We start from the raw sequence: 21,683 nt of genomic DNA on the forward strand, positions 1-21,683 counted from the left end.
ACGAGATTTAACGAGACTCTCTAAGCCCTCCTACGCGACCGGCATGCAAGCGCCGGTTGGTCTCCAAATGAGACAAAAAATAACTGCTGCCAGTGCCTTCTCAATGTTTATCAAGATATCAGTGGAGCTGTGGGTTTGATAATGCACGGAATTATAATTTCCGATTTCTAATAACGCTTGAAAAAGCACATAAATGCCACGTTACACTTCGTTGTCATACGTGATCCGGGGGAGAAGCGCTGCGTTCAAAGGGCAAGGCATCGCGCCGAACGGGTGGTGGCGTTCCTCCCTTCCTTTACGGTGCGGTTCTGGTGTCCACCGAGATGGCAGAGAATTACTGCGCCATTTCCTTTCCTCAAAAAACCTTGCGTTCAAATGGCAAGGCATCGCGCTGAACGGGTGGTGGCGTTCCTCCCTTCCTGTACGGTGCGGTTCGGGTGTCCACCGAGATGACATTAGGCCCGTAAACATTTCATGCTTACTCTACTCTCGGTTACGGGAGGCGCAGAGATTTTTTTCAAATATAAGGTACACATCGAGGAACTGGATGCGACCTTCCTGCGGTAATTCGTGAGTGAACTTCATTCCGAATGCATTATTAGAAAAAAAAATTCAGGGTCACTTTGACTGTCTAAAGTGCGTAGAGGCGAAAGCGTTTTCCGAACCACTTTCGCTGCTTCTGTGGCACTGGTGGCGTCACATATTATTGAGTACTAATTACTAAGTGATGACAAATCACTAATTAATGGTTTATTACCGATTAATCCCTGAATACTAATTAACTGCTAATTAATGACGCTTAACCTTCGCCTTCGGGAGTGGAACGCGACAGCGTGTTGTAGCCCTGCCAGGGAGTCCACGGAACGCTACCACCCTTTCGGCGTGATGCCTTGCCCTTTGAACGGAACGCTTTTTGAGGAAAGTAAATGGCGCAGTAATTCTCTGCCATCTCGGTGGACATCTGAACCGCACCGTAGAGGAAGGGAGGAAGTGCGAGTGAAAGAAGAGAAAGATGGCCGTAATGAAGAAAATGAAAATTGTATTTGAGGAAAGGAAATTACGCAGTAACTGTCTCACATATCTCGGTGAACACCCGTCAAAATTCAGGGGGCACTTTTTTGACCTAAAGTGTGGTCACTGATGTGTGATTATGATGTTAAGCTTCGCCTCTAAGAGTGGAACGCGACAGCGTCTTGCAACGCTGCCAGGGAGTCCATAGAACGCCATTGCCCATTCGGTTGTACGCCTCGCTCGTCGGTAAATTGGTTTTTGAGGAAAGGAATTGTATCTGTCTCTCATATCTCCATGGGCACCTAAACCTCGCCGGAAGGGAAGGGAGGAGGATGGGAGTGAGCGAAGACACCGTATTCACTAGACGCGCTTTTGTTCATTCCAAACCATCGAGCTGGCATGGCGGAGTGGATAGCATGCTCGTCTCGCACGCCGAGGACCGGGGTTCGATTCCTGAGCTCGACCAATTTCCTAATCGTTTTTTTTATTTATATGGCCTGACTAGAAAAGTTAATTAGGCTAATTGTGTAATTAAGCAATTAACTAAGCTGAGTCCCACTTACAAATGGCCCCGTTTGAAATTCGCGCACTGTGACGTCACGGCCGTTTCGACCAATTGAAAAGCGTGACATTTCTGTCGACAACTGCTGCTTACAACGATGAGACATTAAAGGCTTTCGCCTTAAAATGGTTTTTTGAGGAAAGGAAATGCATCTGTCTCTCATATCTCGGTGTACACCTAAACCTCGCCGTAACGGGAAGGAAGGAAGATGGGAGTGAACGAAGACACCGTAGTCACTAGACGCGCCTTTGTTCATTCTAAATCATCGAGCTGGCATGGCGAAGTGGTAGCGTGCTCGTCTCGCACTCCGGAGTCCGGGGTTCGATTCTCAAGCTCGGAAAATTTCCTACTCTGTTTTATTTGTTTATCTGGTCTGACTAGAAATGATAATTGGTTAAGTAAGTCCCACTAACTTGGAGCATCACTATACGATCCCTTTAATTGGTTGCATGGTTACTAGCCAAAGTATACTTGGCTCCGTTTGAAATTCGCGCACTGTGACGTCACGACCGTTTCGACCAACTGAAAAGCGTGACATTTTCTGTCGACAACTTCTGCTTACAACGATGAGGCATTAAAGGCTTCCGCCTTAATATTTCCAGAATGTTGTTCACATCTATACCTCTATCCTGAGCATCAGTCACATTCACTACCACGAGCTAGTTGTCAACATACCTAAACACTTTCTGCACGCTGGCGTTGTAAAGGGACGCCTGAATACGCTTGTCAATAGTAGATGATGATGAAAACGTTTATTAAAGCCTTAGTTGAAGGGAAGGCTGATCGGGTCCCTAGTCCGGGACGCCGTTGGTGAAAGCCGCTGCCCGTGCTCTGGCGACGAGGGCTCGTTGTTCCTCGAGGTCCGAGCTGGACAGGGCCGCCTCCCAGCCCTCCCGCGTTGGCTGATTTATGATCTCAATGCTGTCATTTTTCTGACAAGCCCATACCATGTGGTACAAGTTTGGCTACTGGCCACAAAATTTGCACTGTGCCGAAAAGGACTCGGGCTCAATGGCGTGAAGCGTAGCTGGGTTATTGAAAGACATAGTTTGTAGCCTGCGAAGGTGACATTCCTCTGATTTACTGAGACCCTTAGCGGGCCTCGGAAGTGTCTGCCTTTCAAGGCGCAAATGTTGCAATATTTCTGAATACGTCGTTAGCGGAGAGGGGGAGCCAGAATCAGGAAGGGAGGACGTAGAAGGATGCCGGGGAAGAAAAGCTCGGGCCGAAGCGTGTGCGCGCTCGTTTCCTTCAACTCCCTGGTGACCTGGTACCCATATCAATTCCTTCCGTTCAGCTGAAGTCCTACATTGACTAAGAATTTTGCAGGCTAGCGGCGTGATTCTGCCACGCATATAGTTTCTATAAGCCGCCTGGGAATCTGTAACTATGTATTTAGATTCGGAGTGCGTTGCGGCTAGGGCTATCGCTACTTCCTCCATAGCCTGTGTATCCCCGTTACGAACTGAAAGCCCGTCCACGACTTGCATTTGGTGCACCACTGAGATTGTTGATATTCCATGTACAGGACCCGCAGCGTCCACGAAGAAGGCTCCTTCTTTTGTTGAATAGCACTCGTTCATCTTCTTGCTCCTCGCCACTCGTCTAGCATGATGGTGCTCCGGGTGCATGTTTTTGGGAAGCGGAAGCGTAAGGAATTTGCTCTTCCACTCTTTAGGTATATCTTGTCTCCCAGCCACTTGCTGCGGAAAGCTAATGTTTAAATCTTCTAAGACCCTGCGGCCGGTCGTAGTTGTGGCCAGTCGCACTACCTGGCTTGTAAGATGGGCGCTAATCAATTCATCAGCCGTGTTGTGTACCCCTAGTTTTAGTAGACGCTCCGTAGATGCTTTCATGGGTAGGCCGAGTGCCTTCTTATAAGCCGTTCGAATGATAACGTCCAGGTGGTTTAGATCGGTCTTCCTCAAACGAAGGTACGGGGCCACGTACACTATCCTGCAGATGACAAAGGCCTGTATTAGTCTAAGGGTATCCTGTTCTTGCATGCCGTTTTTCTTGCTTGTGATCCGAGATATCATACGGATGACTTGTTCGCACACCGTTCGGAGCTTGGTGATCGCTGCTGCGTTCACACCCTTGTTGTTAATGAGCAGCCCCAAAATCCGTATTGTTTCCACCTCGGGAATAGGTGTATCATGGACCGAGATTTCCAGCGATGCAGTATCCCCCTTCCCTCGCAGGACGAGGAGCTCCGACTTGTCCGGGGAACAGCGCAGTCCGCATTCTTCAGCATACTTTTCAACCGTACTGGCAGCCTCTTGGAGGGCCTCCTCCATCTGTCCCATGTTTCCCTCCGTGGTCCATATGGTTATGTCATCCGCGTATAGGGCGTGGCGGATTCCCCTTATGGCATTGAGTTGTTCCGGCAGATGCATGAGGGCAACGTTGAAGAGCAGTGGAGAAAGGACTGCTCCCTGAGGCGTCCCCCTGGTGCCCATGGGTATCGCCTCGGACCTCGTGTCGCCAATCCTGATGTGCGCTTGCCTATCTTGCAAGAAAGCCTTGATGTAATTAAAGGTACGCTAATGACTGCGACATTGCAACTAGCGTGGAAACACAAGGACAGCGACACAAGAAACTGACGGGACAGCACTTGTGTCGCTGTCCTTCTTGTGTCGCTGTCCTTGTGTTTCCACGCTAGTTGCAATGTCGCAGTCATTAACGAATTCACACCAACTAGCCCAACTGTCTTCCATGATCATAAAGGTACGCTTTCCGCAGTGAGTACCCTGTAGATTGTCCAGAATCTTGGAATGCTTCACGTTGTCGAAAGCCCCCTTCAGATCTAATGTTAGTATGGCCCTACTGTTTCGTTTGCGCGGGGGATCGATAACCTCCATCTTCAGCTGCAGTAACACGTCCTGGGTTGACAAGTGTGCCCTAAACCCAAACATTGTGTGAGGTATAATATTGTGGTCTTCTATATACGTAGAAAGTCGCATGTGTACCGCCTTATCCATCAGTTTCCCGGCGCACGACGTAAGCGAGATGGGCCTGAGGTTACTGATGTTCACCTCCTTTCCAGGCTTGGGAATAAAGCTGACATCAGCCGTCTTCCATGCCTTGGGTAACTGTACACTTTTCCAGCATTCGTTGATGTACTGCGTGAGATGTTTAAGCGCTTGCTGATTGAGATTGACAAGCAATCCCACCGTCACCCTGTCGTTCCCTGGCGCCGTGCCCCGCCTCATGGCCATAAGCGCCGCCTGTATTTCCTCGACTTCGAACTCTCTGTCCAGGTCCGGATTGTCCATACCCTCATAATCCCGTACTGGCTCGTTGTCTTTCACTGTACAGAGGTACTTGCTCGCGAGGGCTGCAACTAGCTGCTGGTCCGTGCCCGCGAAGCCGTGTAGGGCTCTCTTGAGGTTACGTTGCTGATCCCCGCGAGACTTAGAGGGCTCTATCAAACATCTAAGAAGACTCCACGCCGCCTTGGTGCTGAGGGTGCCTTTCATGGAGTCGCATTTGGCCAACCAGTTGTTTTTGGCCAGGGATCGTGCATACTCTTCTGCTTGCAAGCTTAATTTTGCGATCTTGATCTTGAGCTTGCGGTTATGTTTTTGCCTTTTCCACCGCCGTGTGAGACTTAAAACAGCATTCTTGGCACCCATGGAAAGTACATTGGAAACACCCTTAGTTATTCCACCACCGCCACCATTCCCTATAGGCTGTATTGATGTACCCCCAGCAGCAGCAGGGAGCGCCTCTGATGTGGAGCCTCCACCGCCGCGGCCGACCGCGCGAGCCGGCAGCCCATCTCTTCTCTGCTGTGACGTCATGTTGTCACGTGGTGTCACGTGGTGTCAGGTTGTCACGGTGGTAGCTCCACCGCCGCGCTCGACGGGCTGTAGTGTAGCTCTAGTAATATGCTTCGCATAAAATGCCTCTCCCACAACCGAGAGTAAAGTGAGCATGAAATGTTTACGGGCCTAACACAGGCTCCATTGCTCGGCTTAAGCAGCTGTGACGGTGGCGGCATTGAAATCCAGGACGATGCAGAAGCGTACGCGGACAAGAATGTATATGCAGCGCGTTCGAATACTCCGCGAGCGTGTATACATCTGCCTGCCAGAGGGGGAAAAGGCATGAAGGCCCTGCGGCCGGTCTTTTACATGCGTGAGTGTAGGACCGCAGCGCCATCCTTGGGGAGCGCGCGAAAGCAGTTTTTCAGCCGAAAGCCCTTCTCGCCCTGGAGCTCCCCTCTTTCTCTAAGCGGCCTTCTCTCAAAGCCCCTAACAGATCACGTATGACAACGAAGTGTATTGTGGCATGTATGTGCTTTTTGCACGCGTTATTAGAAATCGGAAATTATAATTCCGTGCATTATCAAATGCACAGCTCGACTGATATCTTGATAAACATTGAGAAGACACTGGCAGCAGTTTTTTTTTTACTCGTTTTTGGAGAGCAACCGGCGCTTGTATGCCGGTCCCGTAGGAGGGCTTAGAGAGTCTCAAGATATCTGTGGCATTCGGTTTGCAGCCTTCGGGCTGCGGCCGTGTTCAGCCAGCGTCCGTTCCGGCGGACGCGGTAGTTGCGACGCGCGTCTTTACTCTGTCCTCTTATCTTTCAACTCTCTTCTATCTGCACGTGGCAGCTGTGGTGGCTCGGCATGAGCCAGTTGGCAGGCCCGTGCACTTCCCTTTTCATCCTTCTCTCAGTCGCAACCAACCAACCAAATCTCGTTAAGTCTCGTAGGGTGCCCGGATGTTCTCATTTCAGAGCCCGGATGACTGGAATTCAGTGCCCGGATGAGTGGATTTCAGTGCCCTGATGATGGCTCTCCGTCTCGGCGTGACGTCACCACACTGCCGACAACGGGAGCTAAAAGCATTTCATGCTTAAAATAACACTTAAAAGTGGTGCTAGGCAGGACAAAGGTGGATGACAAGTAAAACTTTAAAAGCTGTAAAAAGTTGTCGGTAGATAACCCTGTCCTGTTCTGAAAGGCCACCGGCCCCGTGTCTTCAATGAAATTCCTTACAGCGCGGAAAAGTTTGATACCGGCCGCGGCGGTCGCATTTCGATAGAGGCGAAATGCTAGAGGTCCGTGTACTTCTTTTTGGGAGAGTTGGTGCATAATGATTTCGTAAAAAGTTAGAGCGCGAACATAGACAACCACACGTTGACTCCTGCTGTATGTGTGCCGTCATCCCTGTAGTTGTCTATGTTTGCGCTCTAAATTTTTATGAAATAGATATTAATTCACTAAAAAAGTGTCATGCAGGAAAAAGAAATGTTGTGAAGCAATACATTTTCTCTTACAAGTTTGCAAATTAAATTTATGTTGCGATTATAATCTAATCATGGTGAGTCACCATAAATTGTGTTGCGTTCTCATTAAACCGACATCAGAAAGTCTTGAAAAATATTTCTTTTGCATTAAGTTTTCTCATCATCAACGTCAGCAGCAGCCTGCCTACGCCCACTGCAGGGCAAAGGACTCTCCCATGTCGCTCCTGTTAACCATGTCTTGTGTCATCTGTGGCCATACTATCCCACAAACTTCTTAATCTCATCCGCCCACCTAACTTTTTGACGTCCCCTGCTACGCTTGCCTTCTCTTGGAATCCAGTTTGTTACTATTAAGGACCATTCGTTATCTTTCCTTCGCGTTACATGCCCTGCCCAAGCCCACTTCTTCCTCTTGATTTCGACTAGGATGTCATTAACTTGTGTTTGTTCCCTCACCCACGCCGCCCGCTTCCGATTTCTTAACGTTACACCCATAATTTTTCTTTCCATAGCTCACTGCGTTGTCATTAAGCTGAATCCTTTAAGTTAGGCTCCACGTCTCTTCCCCATAGGTGAGTACCGGTAAGATACAGCCGTTGTATACTTTTCTCTCGAGGTGTAATGGCAAACTGCCAATCATGATCTAAGAGAACCTCCCATATATGCGCTCCACCCCATTCTCATTCTTCTAGTTATTTCACTCTCAAGATCCGGATCAGCGGTCACTACCTGCCCCAAGTAGACATATTCTCTTTCTACTTACAGCACCTCGCTATCAATTGCAAACTGCTGTTCCGTTCGACATTTGTTGAACATTGCTGTGGTTTTGTGCTTGTTAATTTTGGAGCGAGAGCTACACTACGCCAGCCGCTTTGCGAGGTCAGCGTGGCTGCGCTGAGCCATGGCACCACGCTCCGCCAGCTGTGCGCATGCGCGGAGTGACGTCATCGCCCACAGCTGGTGTGCGCGCCTCGCCGCATTGGTAGAGGTCAGTTCGGAGGGTGATATGTCTTCTTCCTCTACTACAATGGGTTCCATGCCGCCGTCGAGGCGCCGACGCGCCGGTGGTCCGAGTGCGAAGCTGCATCTCTAGCGGCGTTCGGTATCGGTGGCTGCTGCGTCGCGAGGTTTAGTCTCTTAACGAAGCGCTGTGATGATGATGATGAAAACGTTTATTAAAGCCACATTGCCTTAGTTGAATGGAAGGCTGATCGGGTCCCTAGTCCGGGACGCCGTTGGTGAAAGCCGCTGCCCGTGCTCTGGCGACGTGGGCTCGTTGTTCCTTGAGGTCCGAGCTGGACAGGGCCGCGGAAAAGATATGGACTTGCCTCTCGATGTGGTAGTCCGAACCGGGAAAGGTTGGTATCGGCAGGTTCCTCACGAGAAGCGGAGGCTGATAAAACTAGCTTCAGACGGCTGGGATGAGGTAATCCGGCGTAAAGGGTAAAGTTTGCGTCGTGTGTCTTACTCTCAAGCGAATCCTAAGCGCAGCCAGGGGTATGTAGTACCGGTCGCTACACTACTAGGTTCAACCAGAGCTAAACCACAGCCAATTTTTTTTAGACCCATCATTCTTCTCTGGCTGTGCAGCGCATTGATCATTCTTAGCAGTTCATCTCCTCAGTGAGCTAGCAAGGCAATGTCATCAGTGAATCGCACATGACTAAGGTATTCGCCATTAACTCATTAACTGTTATCCCCAACTGGTCCACATTCAGACTTCGGAATACCTCCTGTAAACAGGCGGTGAATAGCAGTAGCGAGATCGTGTCTCCCTTCCAGACATTCTTCTTTATTGGAATTTTATTGCTGCCTTTATGGAGGACTCTCTTTTTTTCTGTTCGCTTTAAATTTTACACTGGAAAACAAGAATTACTCAGCCCAAGTGATGATGCATGACGACATGAGGGCAGCAGCTCTCCTTATTGCGTGAAATCAATGCTCACATCCCGTTATAAACTTTCAGTTTATAATCTTGGAAATATTTGCGGAAGAGAAGGCAAGCGTACGAGTTGGCGGCCGAAAGTTAGGAGGGCGGATGAGATCAAGAAGATTGCGGGGATAAGTGGCAGCAGCTGGCAAAACCGAGGGTCAACAGGGGAGACATGGGAGAGGCCTTTTCTCTGCAGTGGGCGTAGTCAGGCTGGTGATGACGATGCAACAGGAAAGAAGATGAGAAAAATCCTCTGTGATGCCCCAGATTTGTTTTTCCATGCCTCATGCAGTAATGGTGAAAGGCAACAAGGAGAAATGTGCATCTGCCAGATATAGCATCCACCTCACATGCGGAAGGCACGAGATTGCAGCAGGGTAGGCACCGGTGGCACAATGGGCGCAAGTTTTCCCCTAGCTGGCATGGGGCTCGGCTTGTCAGGGGAGAAATGTTTGGGAAATGGGTCATTAACGCCGTAATGCCTAGGCATAAATACCTTGTGCTATGCCGCTCTTTGGCCTCAAATGCCCTTGCGCCGTACGAATGCACTAGCATATTGCATATACAATCCACTATTTTCTTTTCATAAAACCACGTTTCTTAACTCCCTACAAAAAATTATTGGGGATCCTTCCATGCGCCGTATAAGCACTAGGCCCGGGTGAAAAAGAGTTAAAATCTGTGGAGTGTAAAGCCGAGAGTTGAGCGAGTTGGTCAATGTTCATGACCATCATTCTCATCATCAGCTTGACTACGCCCACTGCAGAGCAAAGACCTCTCTCATGTCTCTCCAGTTAACCCTGTTCTTTGCTAGCTGCAGCCACCGTATCCCCCAAACTACTTAATCTCATCCGCCCAGCCAACTTTCTGGCGCCCATGCAGTAATGATGAACGGCAAACAACAGAAATGTGCACTTAAAGCTTAGTTTGTTGCCGTTCATTCGTTGCCGTTCATCATTACTGCATGGGCGCCAGAAAGTGGGGTGGGCGGATGAGATTAAGAAGTTTCCGGGGATACTGTGGCTGCAGCTGGCAAACAACCAATAGAAATGTGCACTTAAATCTTAGTTTGTCCCGCCGCGATGGCTCAGTGGTTACGGCGCTCAGCTGCTGGCCCGAAGGACGCGGGTTCGATCCCGGCCGCGGCGGCCGAATTTCGATGGAGGCGAAAATATAGAGGCCCGTGTGCTGTGCGCTGTCAGTGCACGTTAAAGAACCCCAGGTGGTCAAAATTTCCGGAGCCCTTCACTACGGCGTCCCTGAGAGTCTGAGTCATGTATCTACCAGATATTTCATGCAGTACTATTACATATCACATGCAGGGCGTGCCAATGCCAGTTCTTGCGCTTGTGCCCTCGTGACGTCGGCCACTCTTGTCACTTTCTCGTCCCCGTGCTGCGCCTTAAGTATTTGTAAAGGTTGCTCTACTGGGCCAGCCCGTGAATGCCCTAGTTGACACGAGGGCTGCTGGCAATGTAGTAGACAAGTCGATCGAGGTCAGAGCGCCGCCCTTGTCTCCAACGAACCCTGAAACCCAGCTTTTAACTTTAAACGGCGCCTTGGTCACTCAGCTCGGACGTGTAGTCGTGAGTGTGCATGCTTTCGGCACGACCTTAAACGAGTTTGTGGACGTCAGCCGTTTGGCCGGTGGTCCTCTGGTGCGGCTGGCGCCAGCAGCGGGTGTCGTTGTCGACTTTGCGACCCCGCGGTACTACCGAGCTCCCTGTAGCCAAGGCTGGTTTTGTCTGCTTTTTCACGTCGGTGTGGGTCTGTGCCTCCCCCTGTTGTCGGCGGCCAAGTGTGCTTGTTTGACGTGTGCCCCCTGTTCCACGTGTGAGCAGTGTAGACGGCTTCTGACGTGACTCTACCACCAGGAGCGGCAACTTGGGTACGGGCTCAGCTGGGCGTTCAGATTACAGTCGACTATTCGAGCCCGTCCGATGTGCAGCCCCAGCCCGCGAAACGACCTCACCTCAGAGCCATCGAACGGTGACGAAACGAAAGGCTCACGTGCTCGTACTTGACCTCGGTGGTCACACTCTCGACCTGCGTCACGGGTCACCCTTGGGCAAGTTTTGGGCCCAGGCTCAACTTCTCCTCTACAACAGAAGCCCTACCGCGGGAGTGCTTCAAATTGGCTCCAATCAGACCTCCGTGGAGCTCGCCGCACTGAAGGCCCTACTGAAGGCCAGTGAACATGGGTATACTTCCTTGACACACCATCGCATCGACACTGAAGGTGACGGCCACATTCGCCACTAACCTCATTTTGTCGCACCGCCGAACGGTGCAGCCGCACGTGGCCGACATGCTCGCCCAAGGCATCTTTCCACTTCGTATACATGATTTTAGTTTCGATACCTGGGCGTCGCCATGTTTGTTTTACTCGAGCGCCGCCTACCGCCGACGCCATCGTGGGCTGATAATCTGCAGCCGGTGGGCTGCAGCCGAAGCAGCGTGCGATCTCTGAAAGTGTCATTCGCCTGTTTTATTCCTGCCAAGCCTAAAAATTTTGGGTGGGCGTTCGCCTCTTGTCCATCCTCGTGTGTGCTATGCCATTAGCTCCTGCAATAACCAACTGGGAGCAAGCGACCATTCCTCGACGCAGCGACCGATCAGCATCGGTGAGTGCCATGCTCGCAGTTCACGCGTGTAGTTTTTGTCGCCGGTTGCCTGTTGGGCAAATGCGGCACGGTGTTGCATGTTAGAAAAACGAAAGCAACATGCGTTGAAACACAAGATCGCGGAGAGCAATGAATATCTAGTTTTTCGTGGAGCTCAGTTTTTCATGAACGCTTTCGCTGCCTGCTTGGACATGGCGAGTGTGCCAGTTTAGATGCTGAGCTTGCGACAGAGTACCCCGTTTACAAACTGAACATTTTGGAAACAGCGAGTACATGACCGAAACGAACCCACTTCTGATGATTAGAATGTTTGTTTGCGGAGATACGCGCGATGAAATTGAAATTCGACCCCTCCTGCCGCTTGCGTAGAGCTGTTCGTACTACGAGCGATACAAGCCAGTTGACTGAAAGCAATTCGCATTCTCGCCTTCTCCGCTCCCGCCAGTACTCACTGGTGCACAAATACCAGAAAATGTGCAATTACACGATCTAATAGGTTGGTACGCTAATGGAACGCTATTGCCACTTACTGACAGGCAGAATCGTCGCACCTGTGTTGAGAATTCCAATCTCAATCGGGTCGGGGCACTTCTCAAGTCGCTGCGTTGTATCTCTGGCACGGTTATGCAGTGTGGGTTTTTTTTTACAGTGCATTCGATGCGATTTCAGTCGAATAATTTATTACAATGCGTGGCATAGTTTACCGTCTTGTGCATGCCGTGTATTTTTTCATCTTACGTTGCCATGGCTGCATTTTTCCTCACTTTGCAGTTGGGTAAAAGTTCATGTCGCCGCTTCTATTTATGCCATGCTGTGCAAATTAAATTAGTATTTTTGTACTAACGACATGTTTATTTTTTTCAGGTGGCGATCCCCACACCTTCCCAATATTGACGATCATGTGGGGCGGCGAAACGAAGTTGTGGCCAAATTTGTGAAGTCCTCACATAGTGTACTGCTGAATTAAAAGAGGTCTGCCAAGGCCGTCCAAATACTTGATCCCTTAAAATTATGCACAGAGTATATAGTTTGGTAACCCAGGCGCTGCGCTTCATTCCGCGCCCGATATTAGGCACAGGCAGTGGGTTTGTTTCTGTCTGCATTTCGTTCACAAGTGCGCTAACGTTTAAGATTTTTGTTGGCGCAAGTATTTTTTGTTCACCAACTACGTCCACTGCCAATGCAACTCGGGACCGGCGGAAAAGCGGTGAAGAAATGGACACCGCAGACGTGCTGAGACCTTCGCATAACATGGTGCGCGTACTACTGGCGGCGTTTGTTTTTTTTTTTCTACTTTCGTCGACTATTTCCGCCACCGACAATAAAACAGTGATGTCTAGAAGACGTTGGTGCTCCGTGTTGTAAAGACGCAAACACGCGCTTGACCGGTAGCTAAGCAGCCGCGGACGTTGCTCCGCGCGCCGGATTATCAGCCCAGGGGAGGACGGCAACAGTGGGGTGTCGCGCAGCGTACGTGTTTGAGAGTATTTCTCCCTCTCCTGACCGCTCCTCGTAAAATGGTGCATATTCGCTGGTCCTCTCCTGTCGTCCTTGCGCGGAGGAAGGACGGGACCACCCGATTCTGCGTGGGTTACCGCAATCTCAGCGCCATCACCCATCTCGACCTTCATCCGCTACCTTGCCTTGATGACGCACTCGACCGGTCGCAATACTTCCCCACACTGGACCTCCTTTCAGGCTACTGGCAGATACCGCTTCATCCCGAAGACGCGAAAAAACGGTTCTGTGGCCCCCGATGGCCTCTGCCAGTTTAACTGAAGGCCCTTTGATCAGTATATTATTTTTAAGCCACATAACAAAGCCTGTGACACTGAGCTAGTCCTAAATTTTCAAGATACAACTTTGCAGCGTGTGACATCAGAAAAATTTTTAGGTGTATGGTTCGAAGAAACCATGTCGTGGAACACGCATGTTAGCAAGCTGGTGATAGAACTAAGCAGAACAGTTGGCTGTCTCTATAAGCTGAGAGAACTACTTCCAATGAGGCTCAAAAAAGCAATATATTTTGCTAACTTCTACTCTCGTCTTTCATATTGCATCTTAGTTTGGGGAGTTACAACCATCCATAATTATAATAAACTGGAGCGACTACAAAAAAAAAAGTGCTACGAATTCTTGAGAACTTTTATGGAAACCCTAGCCAGCTATCTACTGATCCCTTGTTTACTAAACATAATCTGCTTAAAGCATCTAAGTTATATGACTACAAACTGTCTCTGTATATGCATAAGCATAACCTTCCAAACGATGCACACCGTCCCATGCATGCTTACAGCTTACGTAGGGAAATAAAACGAGTGCCGCGTACACGAACTAATTATGGCCGGTCCACACTTGACTTCTGCATACCATCACTTTATAATAAACTTAAACCCCACATTGATTTTACAGCCCCACTTAGCTCATTTAGATACGAATTAACAAATTTTCTGATGAGTCAATGAATATTACTGCAATCCAAATAAATGACACTGACCAATGAACTGACACCACTACTCGTCCGGCGGAAAACTGATGTTTGTAAGCTGTTTGTGAGTTTCATGTTCATATTCATCTTGATATCTGTTGTGTGTGTAATTCTTTAGGAAATGTAAGCACTGCATTTCCATATTCATATTCATTTTTGTAGTGCTGTGAGGTCCACTGCGTGACGCTGCCTTAACTTTTGTTTGCATCATAATGTGCTAGCATGCATTGGTTTGTTTCTTTTTAAACGTATTGAAATCAAATATATTATATTGAAATATTATTGTATACCTCTTCAGGAAGTGTAAACACTGTATATGCTGTTTGTAAGTTTCATGTTCATATTCATCTTGATATCTGTTGTGTGTGTAATTCTTTAGGAAATGTAAGCACTGCATTTCCATGTTCATATTCATTTTTATAGTGCTGTGAGGTCCACTGCATGATGCTGCCTGTAGGCCCCCAGGGCCCAGTCAAGCTGTCTGAGACAGCTTTTTGCCGGGGGGACCCCCAACTTGTAGGTTGGAAATAAAGTGGATTTGGATTTGGACTCCAACACCCCAGATACGTTCCAGCGCATTATGGACCACGTGTTGAGCCACATAAAGTGGACCATTTCGCTACCATATTGAGACTTACTGAAAACTGAGCAAAAAACGAAGGCACAGAACGAGAAGGCACGACACGGGCGCAGACTATCAACTGAATTTTTATTCACATGAAGAGGCCTATATAAGTAACTTCTACCCACAGTGAGACAAGCACAAAAAACACAACAACCGCGAAAATCAGCCCAAAGCACAATCACCCACTATCCCTTCGCGTGCACCGTGATGCAACCGTCAATTACACTTCAAAAAAAAAAAGAAACTTGCGCACAAACAAAATCACGACAACCTTAACGGTCACGCTGATATCACCCAAAGACCCATATCGCCTGCTCGCCTTAAGAAACTGGCCAAAAAGGTTATCTCCCTGTCAAGCAAGGCCACAGATGGTGATGCCACACAGGAATCCGAGTATTTCTTGATTAGGTAAGCCTCCACCATCTCCCTGCATACCTGATCGCTATGTTTGAACAAGACGCTAGTCCTGTTCAAATGAGGGTAGCACTTTTCGCAACCCTTGCAATGCATGGCGAGATCGGAGGAATCCGCGCCCTTCAACGACCTACGAAGCTCCGCCATCCGCTCGTTCACACAACGACCCGTCTGGCCGATGTACTTTTTTCCGCACGAGAGCGGAACTTCGTAAACAACTCCAGTGTTACACTCTGTGAACCTAGTTTCCTTCCTGTGCGCTACCAAACAACCAGTTCCAGCACGACTGCCTTCAAACTCTAGCTTTTTACGCACAGCACTACAAATCCGCGCAAGCTTATTTTCGGCCGTGAAAATCACGTCCACTCCGTACCTCGCCCCACTTTCTCGAGCCGGTGTGAAATTCCATGGACGTACGGAATTCCCACCACACGTCTCCGTCCCTCGTCCTGCTTGTTATTGGAACCACTACTCCCCTTCTTGGCCAGGATCCTTTCGGAGATCTGAGCCAACAACTGCTCCGGAAACCCGGCTTCCTTCAGCCTCTCCCCCTGTGCCAGGAAGCTAGCCTCAACTTCGTGGTTACAGGACTTCGCAAGGGACGCTTTTAAGCAGGACGTGGCTATACCAGCCTTGACTATTTTGGAATGCCCCGAGCTAAAGTTCAACAGTGGCTTCTTCGTTCTAGGGTGATATTGCCAACCCACACCATTATCCAGGTACTCGATACTGAGGTCTAGAAACTAGAGGGTATCCGAGCTGGGCATCTCCAAAGTGAATCTGAGGCCGCCACCAGCTTCCTTAAACATTTTTACGACGTCCGGAACCGCCCTGGGAGAGTTTGACTTCAAAATGGTCAAAAAATCATCGAAATAGCGGAAAACTCTTAGCGCTTGATCACCAAGATCCTCCGCCAGTTCCTGATCCATCCTGCTCAGATAAATATCGCTCAATACAGTTGCAACCCGGGAGCCGATGCAAACACCCGACTTCTGGACGTACACCTTACCGCCCCACCCAACAAAGGTCGATTCCAAGTAAAAAAAAAGCAGTTCTAGGAAACTCTCTGTTGAAACACCGCATTCCGCCATAAACACCAACTCGTCATTGTCTTTAACAATGCAGTCTTTCACTCTCTTCATCAGCTGAGGATGGGGCAGCGAATAAAACAAGTCTTCCACATCGATGCTGAAGGCGCAGTACTTTTTTCTGTGCAGCGCTGACAGGAACTCAACCACATTTTCGGATTTGTTCACCAAGAAGGGGTCCAAAAGATTGAGTGATCTCAAGTGTCTCTGTAGAAACCCCGACACAACATGCTGCCATGTATCCCGCTCAGAAATGATTGCCCTGAAAGGGACGCCCGGCTTGTGAGTCTTTGCCGTGAAGAATAAGTCCAGAACTGTACCTTTACCATTCTTGACGGCCGTAGCCAGTCCTTCAAGGTTGCTTCCTTGCAGCAGCGCCACGGCTTGCTTTTTGATGGCAGCGGGCCTTACAGCTACTTCCTTGAAGTTCTTTTTCACCGCCTCACCCGCTTTTTGGGCAAAAATCATTTCTGGGGCGAGGACAAAGAACCCTTCCTTGTCTGAGAGGAGAGGCCTCAAGCCCTCAGCGACCAAATAGTTCACCATACCTTCCCCTCGCCTTGGTGTCTTTGCCCTTCCATGGTCGATCACAATTGCAGAGCACTCCTCCACGCATCTGGGTTTGTCTGCCTCGGGAACTGCCCTGGGGACAGAACGCGAGAGCGACAACCGCTCTAGTGGCGTCATGGCAGGCTCAAAGCAGAACTTTGGACCCAGCTCCAGGGTGCGCCGGTGTTGTTCTTCGATTTCTCGTTGGCCTAGGACAGTAACCTTCCTTGTGGTCGCTGAAGTCTTCTCCCTGATAGGCAGCGTGGGGCGAATGGAATTCCATAGGAACTCGGTAAGGCGGTCCGCTGTTCTGTACCAATCCTCACAAACCCGGTGCCGCAGTCGTTCATCCGTCATCACGCCACAGTGAACGCGAAGGCATAGCTTGTAAAACCTTGCCTGTCTCCACCACTCCGAACTAAGGATACGGCAGAACCGTTTGGAGTGACCGGGGGACGGCCGAAGCCATCCGCATAACGTCTGGATGTCAGGAGGACAAACTTGCTGTTTTGCATATCATGGCGTCGTTCTCGTTCGGCACACGCACACAGATATTAAAGCCGTCAAAGCCGTAAGGTGTACGTCCAGAAGTCGGGTGTTTGCATCAGCTCCCGGGTTGCACCTGTATTGAGCGATATTTATCTGAGCAGGATGGATCAGGAACTGGCGGAGGATCTTGGTGATCAAGCGCTAAGAGTTTTCCGCTATGTCGATGATTTTTTGATCATTTTGAAGTCCAACTCTCCCAGGGCGGTTCCAGACGTCGTAAAAATGTTCAAGGATGCTGGTGGCGGCCTCAGATTCACTTTCGAGATGCCCAGCTCGGATACCCTCCAGTTTCTAGACCTCAGTTCGAGTACCTGGATAATGGTGTGTGTTGGCAATATCACCCTAGAACAAAGAAGCCACTGTTGAACTTTAGCTCGGGGCATTCAAAAATAGTCAAGGCTGGTATAGCCACGTCCTGCTTAAAAGCGTCCCTTGCGAAGTCCTGTAACCACAAAGTTGAGGCTAGCTTCCTGGCACAGGTGGAGAAGCTGAAGGAAGCCGGGTTTCCGGAGCAGTTGTTGGCTCAGATCTCCGAAAGGATCCTGGCCAAGAAGGGGAGTAGTGGTTCCAATAACAAGCAGGACGAGGGACGGAGACGTGTGGTGGGAATTCCGTACGTCCATGGAATTTCACACCGGCTCAAGAAAGTGGGGGCGAGGTAGGAGTGGACGTGATTTTCACGGCGCGGATTTGTAGTGCTGTGCGTAAAAAGCTAGAGTCTGAGGGCAGTCGTGCTGGAACTGGTTATTTGGTAGCGCACAGGAAGGAAACTAGGTTCAGAGTGTAACACTGGAGTTGTTTGCGAAGTGTCGCTCTCGTGCGGAAAAAAGTACACCGGGCAGACGGGTCGTTGTGTGAACGAGCGGATGGCGGAGCTTCGTAGGTCGTTGAAGGGCGCGGATTCCTCCGATCTCGCCATGCATTGCAAGGGTTGCGAAAAGTGCTACCCTCATTTGAACAGGACTAGCGTCTTGTTCAAACATAGCGATCAGGTATGCAGGGAGATGGTGGAGGCTTACCTAATCAAGAAAGACTCGGATTCCTGTGTGGCATCACCATCTGTGGCCTTGCTTGACAGGGAGATAACCTTTTTGGCCAGTTTTCTTAAGGCGAGCAGGTGATATGGGTCTTTGGCGTGATATCAGCGTGACCGTTAAGGTTGTCGTGATTTTGTTTGTGCGCAAGTTTTTTTTTTTTTTTGAAGTGTAATTGACGGTCGCATCACGGTGCACGCGAAGGGATAGTGGGTGATTGTGTTTTGGGCTGATTTTCGCGGTTGTGTTTTTTGTGCTTGTCTCACTGTGGGTAGAAGATACTTATATAGGCCTCTTCATGTGAATAAAAATTCAGTTGATAGTCTGCGCCCGTGTCGTGCCTTCTCGTTCTGTGTCTTCGTTTTTTGCGCAGTTTTCAGTACGAATTCCTACCAACTAGCCCAGTTTACCGTTCATATTGAGACTACGGGATTGTATACGCGGCCACTTTTCAAGAGCATCAGCCGCGCCTCAAGCTTGTTCTCGAGGCACTTACCGCCGCGGGTCTTCTCTTGAAGCCGATAAAGTGCTTCTTCGGTTTTGCCGAGGTGACGTACTTAGGTCACATCATAGATCAGCATGCCATTCGTCCCGCCCATGACAAGCTGCGGGTGGTCTTGGCTTACGAAGCTGCAATCACGCCTAAGGAACCCAGAAGTTTCCTTGGATTTGTGCCCTAAGGAACATGCCGTTAGCCGCCCTGCTGAAAACGAACGCAGCGTGGAATTAGACCCCGGCCCAACAGGCAGTGTACGTCGACATCAAGCATGCCCTCCTGGCGCCCCCTACTTTTGCCCACTACGATGAGTCTGCTTCGACCATCTCACGCACGGACGCCAGCCAAGATGGACTCGGAGCGGTCCTTTTACAGGAAGAAGTGTCTGGCGACCAGCCGCCAACTCTTGGATGTTGAGGGCGCCGGCACTCATCGGAGCTTGAGGCCTAGGGTTGTCCGGGCGGTTGGTAAGTTCCGTCGGTACCTGTACGGTCGTCACTGCACAATAGCCCCGGACAACAACACTATGACATGGTTGCAGTCCTCCACGCAGTTGAATGCTAAGTTCGCGCGCTGGTCTCTCCATCTACAAGAATATAATTCCACCATCGTGCATCGCCGCGGCTCCGCCCATCAGGACGCTGATTTGCTTTCGCGTCACCCTTTTTCAGTGACGTCTTTGACGGACCTTCGGACGGCGCAGGTCAACGGCCCCTACCTGGCTTCCATAGTCTACTTCCTCTGCGACGTGCACCCGCAAGCTGCGCCGCGCCCATCGACACACGTACGGTCTCTTGTACCGTGTAAAACGGCTTCGTGGTCGGCCCTCCATGTTTTTGCCGGTCGTCTCGGCAGCTGTGTGGTCTCACGTCTTGCGCGGCTTGCACGACGGTCCCACGGCAGGCCGCCCTGTTCGCGAAAAGTTTTCGCTCGCGTCGTCACGCCTCATCATGGACCTGGATGACCTCGTTGTCTTGCAACGCCATAACGGGACCACTGCGGAAAGTCCACGCCCAGCTCCAGTGGAGCGCACGGTCATCTCCCTGGGACGCGTCACCTGAGCGGCCCTGCCCACCGCTTGCCTCCCCGAACTCGGAATGGCCCCCTTCCCCCCGGTGGGAAGATGTTATAGGTTACGGCGTCCACGAGAGAACTGCGCCTGAAGAAGACAATGAATGCGCGGTGCGAGAGAGATCTAAGAGTATCGCCACCGCCGGTCGGGTTTTGTCCTGCCTCCCTGGGTGGTTTCTGCTGGGCTCGTATTGCTTCGAATCTTTGTAGTGTTTGTTTCTTCAAAGCTGTCGGCACGCCGCTTTCACACGGGTAGACACTTGGGCGACTGTGAATCATGGTATGTGAGATAGCGCAAAACGGGACAGAGAGAGACGCACACAACACAGGCGCTAACTTCAGACTGACAGAAACCTAGGCGACCAAGACGAATGTGAACAGCGAGGGCAAACAGGCGCATGCGGCCGGAAAAAATATGAAAATCGGGTGAACGAGGAGCGACCGACATGCACGACTCAGCGATTATTTAAGAAGGCCAGCTCTCTTTTGGACAGGGAGATAGACGGCTTGCTGACGCATTTATCGTCCAAAGCAGCGATACGCGCTGCTTAAATAATTTCACGTGTTAACTGATCCCGGTGTCTGGCACCGATCGAACACTTACCAAAAAATGGAGCACAACCGCTCTCCTTACAATGCACAGCCAAACTGCTACCAGCAAAAGTTTTCAAATTATTTTTTGTGTTCACAAAGCCTATCATTCAAGCAGTGACCAGATTGACCAACATACCGCTTGCCACAGGAGAGTGGGATGTCATAAACAATGCCTTCAGTACATTTCACGAACTTTTCCCTGCGATCAATGGTGCACTGCAGGGTACGTTTATCGGCGGGCAAAGTTTTTTTGGACAGCGCGCTTAGTTTCTTAGGGCCTGAAAAAACCACGCGAACATTCCCTGTCGTCCCATTTTTCTTAAGATGGTGGAACAGGCGATGAATGTAGGGAATGCGGCAATTTTGCCTTTCTTTGTTTCTGAAGGCACAGACGGCAGTTGATATTCCTGGCGCTTCCTCTCCAGTATGCCTTCAGCGACAGAAACACAGATCTCCAGAGCTTTCACGAACAAATGGCAAGGTTCTATAAAGCAGGCTACCCAGGTGAGGTTTGTGTTTCTGTGATCTCTAAGCGTTGAAAAGTGACAATAACATGCGAAATCATTTTCTTAATTAAACAGACAAAATTAATGGTCCACCAATTAGGCGTCTCAATGAGTACAAATACTTGGGAATTGCATTTAACAGTAACATACAGTGTGCATGTTGACACGGGTATCTCTGATCACAAAAGCGTTCATTTGTCTTTGCTGCTTGATGCCCAGAAAAACCATAAGATAGCGAACAATAACACTGTAAAAAATTTTTCACGTGCCGATGATCTTGTGATCCTAGACAAACTCTGGGATTTATGTGATAACCTGCCTAGCGACATCACAGCAATATGGACTACACTTAAGGAGACTATTCACTTTTGTATTGAAAATTTTGTTCCCAACCAGCGTGTATGTACAAATAAGCCTAGTCCATGGATTACTAGAGAAATCATTCATTTGCATCGAAAAATTAAAAGCGCTAAACGAAGCGGTCATAAAACTACCTGTTTTCGCAAGCTGAAAACTCAGCTAGCTTCTAAGCTTTCCGAAGCAAAAAAAAAAAACTACTTTTCGCAGGCACTGCCCAACTTCTTAAGAGAGAGCCCTGAGAAGTTTTGGCGTTACCTACGTGATTCTAAAGATGAGGTAAATCAGCTATCCATTGCCGGCATGGCCTCGGAGATTCCTGTGGATATTGCAAATCACTTCAATAGTTTCTTTCATTCAGTCTTTGCCTCGAGTGATCCAGATTTGGAACTTCAGGTATCCGGATTTGATATATCAGGTGACTTTATAAGCTATGAAGGCGTACTAAACATGCTGCTAAACTTAAAAACGAAATCGGCAGTGGGGCCTGATGATATCCCGAATGAGTTTCGTCGTCGTTATT

The 21,683-nt window shown here is 49.5% G+C and overlaps 1 pseudogene; it reads left to right on the forward strand.

Moving 5' to 3' along the window:
- Nucleotides 1-246: 246 nt before the first annotated feature.
- LOC149367501 (uncharacterized) overlaps nt 247-21,683 on the forward strand; it is an 80,755-nt pseudogene continuing 59,318 nt past the window's right edge.

The sequence above is a fragment of the Amblyomma mixtum genome, chromosome 1, assembly GCF_055824585.1.
Source record: "Amblyomma mixtum isolate Tamu chromosome 1, ASM5582458v1, whole genome shotgun sequence".
NCBI classification, from domain to species: Eukaryota; Metazoa; Arthropoda; class Arachnida; order Ixodida; family Ixodidae; genus Amblyomma; species Amblyomma mixtum.